Raw genomic sequence first — 3,457 nt, 5'->3', positions numbered from 1 at the left:
TTCATTACAAAGAATTTCAAATTCTCCAAATAAATGAATCACCCTCTTGAATTGCCTCATCCAAACACACCATTATAGTTTTTATAGTTTCATTTCTATGAAGGCTTTATGAAGTTGTTTGCATGCACAAATTGTATTTATTTAGATAATGTGTTGTACGACATTAACATATAAATTTCATCATTACTTTATGTTATCTAGAGATTTATATTCCAATACGTAAAAAAAGTGGAATTTCTGGATGGCTATTAAAGGAAGTTTTCTGCCAATTTAGTTAATGATGGGGCTGTATCACATCCGAAAATCATATTTGAATTTTTGTTTTTTGTGATGGTAACCTCCTCCTTCCTACCACCCTGTATTATAAAACTTGGAAAAGGAAATTCCAACGGATTGCAGGTTCGTGTATATTTCAAAACAGGCCATTTTAATGTGTTTGTCAAAACAAGTAGAGTCCATCTTGAAAATAAAGGCTTCGGAAATCTTCAATAATTGAATTTGATCACCTTCTTTCTTCACTTTTATATTTTTGCACCATTATTTCTTCACTTGTTATGTTATGTGGTTCCATCACTTATGAATTCTCTCTCTGTGCACCTGAACTGTTTGGCATTTTTTGTTTTGACTTCCTATTCGAAATTGATTTTATTTTCTAAGCTGCTATTTTTTTTCTTTTTTCTTTTAATTTATCTTTTAATATATGCATGTTTGCTCTAATTGTGGCAGTTGACGAACACACTATTGGATATGCTCAACAAGGATGGAAAAGCTCCTGATGTCTTTATTATGATGCAAATAATCAGGTAATCAATTAAGGATATCCTCTTTTTGCTAATGCCCCTAGTTGAGGGAAAGGAAATCAAATTACAAAAAAGAAAGTATTGATGCTGAGAAAGTTGTTGAATAGGCGTTTTCCTCGAGTAACTCCTTTCCTTGTTACCCTTTCTGGAACGTACCTACTAGTATGAAAAATGAATGGTATTTTCCGTTTGTGCATTTGACAGTTTAAATCAAGGGGAAGTTAGAAGTCCCTAGGAAAGTAGTTATATAAATGTGGTTAACATGTAAATAATTTCTTTGATTCCATTGCTTCTTTTGAAGGATGTCTTTGGTTAGATAAAATGTTCCATTTGCAATATCAATATCATTTAGTTCTTTCAAACCAAAAAGTATTGATGCATATATATATATATATATATATATATATATATATATATATATATATATATATGTATATATATATGTATATATATATATATATATATATATATATATATGAACACACTGTTTTTCAATCTAAAACTTCAACTAACTTTTTTCTTGCTCTAGAATGGATCCTTCTGTTTAATTGTACTGGTATCTGTTTTCCTGATGCATTATTAAAGAAGTCAGTTTATCTGTTTACATTTATTATGCAGGTGCTATTGTCATGCAGGAGATATTGACCTTGCTCTTCAAACTTTTGAGACTCACATAAACGAGGGAAGGCCTATTGCTGCAGAACTTTTTGTGGTGAGTTTTTGGTAAAGTTTTTAGGATTTTCAATGCCAAGTATTGTATCTCAAAGCTTATTATTCTTGTTCAAAGGATCTTGAGGATGATGTAAGTAGTATGGATAAACACCCTTCTGGCAGTGGTGTGACACATACAAGTAAAAAGTGCCAGTTTTCTAGTCATGCATCTAACGCATGGTACATGTAGTTGAAAATTTGTTTGACCCTTGCCTCGTTGAACACTGCTGCGTATTGATTTTTTTTAAAACAATTTGCATAAAATGCATATTGACTTAACGTGACTGCAGACCCTTGCAGAAGGGGCAATGACTGGGTACACTGAGAAAGGAATGCAAATTGCTCAAGATATTCTGGTAGATCATCTTAGCTTCGTCATCAACTTTGTCACAGTGTGATTTATCTGATCTGTTTAAGGACTTAAAATATTATTTTATAAATGTAGGTAAGGATGAACGAAAGAAATTATTTTGTGAATAGCAAATTGGGAAGTGAGCTCCTGCTTGTAGCTGCTGGAGAAAAGGTATTGAAACTTCATCTCATTACTAGCTTGATACACAGTTTTATTTGTTCTCTGGAATTTATAATATGTATTTTGTTCTTATTTCTTAAATGGTAGACCGGGGATATACCACTGCTAACTACATATGGGACATGATGCGAGTTCGGAAAATTAACCCTTCATTTCCTGCAGTAGAAGCATATTACCAAGGCTTAAAAGTGAGTTATTCGCCTCTGTAGACCATCACGTTCTTTTATGTTCTTTGAAATAATTTTTCTTGATAGTTTGTATTATTCATCTTAGTGTTAAAAGGCTATGAATCATACACCAAAGGTTGCAATTTGTTTTATCTAGATTGGGTATATTAATTAGTATGAGCTGTGATCCGCTTTCATTAACAGGTCCTTTTGCACAATCTTGTTTTTTGTCACATTGCCAAGAGTTCAACACTCCTCTAGTATATTTAGTACTGGAAGTGATTCATCATTTTGCACGCAAAGGAGAACACTGAGTTTTCATTTCTATGTTCTCTGAATGACTTCCTATTCAGATATTCCTTGAAATACTTGTATTGCATTTTTGAACAAATGGAATACTACAATTGAAGGGATATGAAAAATGTCAGGATATGGGGGCTCTTAGTTTTTTATTGAATTCACTTTTTTTAATTGTTTTCTAATGGTCACACATGTTATAATCAAGCTATATCTTCCAATTGAATGTACCCATGATGCTCACTACTTTGTTTGTGAAATTGCAGGATCGAGAGATACCTGAAGATGATCCAAGACTTCTTATGGTTTCTAAAACATATGACAGAATGAATAGATTCGGGAACAGACCAACTTAAAGTCATACTACTGAAGTCATCAGAATTATTTGTTTGATTCATGTATGGCATGGTACGTAGATCCCATTGTACTTTAGGAGATTATGTAGAGCACTTTTTACCATTTTCCAACATTTGATAGATCAAGGTTTTCTTTTTTGAAATAATTATTTCTTTGTAATACGAGGTACCATTGATGTTAAGTTATTATTTCAATGTCAATGTCAATGTCATTGCAGACTCTAAAGTTGGCTATAAATTGTAATTTACATTGATAATTGTTTGCTTCACCTCCATTGATACCCAAGAAGGAAGAAAATGTCATTACTTAGTGAGGAAGAGTATGTTACATATTCTTTCATTAATAGTATTGTTTTGAGAACTTGAGAACAGTATCATCGAGATTGAGAGCTTGAAAACTGCACTCTTTATTAGTCATTATTATTCACGCTTGGTTAGTGTAATTTTAGAATCCATGGTTGGATGTGATTAATTGTTATTCCTCTAGTGTATATTTAGACATCCAGGTTTGAATGGTTTTGTATTATTTGAGGTATCTAAGACCATGTTACGTTGTTATGTTGTAGTTTACCAAGATTATGTTTGAACAAACTT

The 3,457-nt window shown here is 32.1% G+C and overlaps 1 long non-coding RNA gene across 2 annotated transcripts; it reads left to right on the top strand.

Moving 5' to 3' along the window:
• The first annotated feature begins 1,338 nt into the window (after nucleotides 1-1,338).
• LOC114182431 lies at nucleotides 1,339-3,132 on the top strand. 2 transcript variants are annotated; one of them, XR_003604090.1, is made up of 6 exons: nucleotides 1,339-1,356; nucleotides 1,436-1,512; nucleotides 1,802-1,867; nucleotides 1,957-2,034; nucleotides 2,131-2,231; nucleotides 2,774-3,132. It is a non-coding gene; the product is annotated as an uncharacterized LOC114182431 (long non-coding RNA). The 2 variants fall into 2 exon arrangements; XR_003604089.1 differs by lacking the exon at nucleotides 1,339-1,356 and having other exon boundaries at nucleotides 1,360-1,512.
• The last annotated feature ends 325 nt before the right edge of the window (nucleotides 3,133-3,457 follow it).

This window comes from Vigna unguiculata, chromosome 4 (assembly GCF_004118075.2).
Source record: "Vigna unguiculata cultivar IT97K-499-35 chromosome 4, ASM411807v1, whole genome shotgun sequence".
Lineage (NCBI taxonomy): Eukaryota > Viridiplantae > Streptophyta > Magnoliopsida > Fabales > Fabaceae > Vigna > Vigna unguiculata.
Note: the sequence above shows the minus strand (reverse complement) of the source record. Positions and strands in the feature narration are given on the sequence as shown.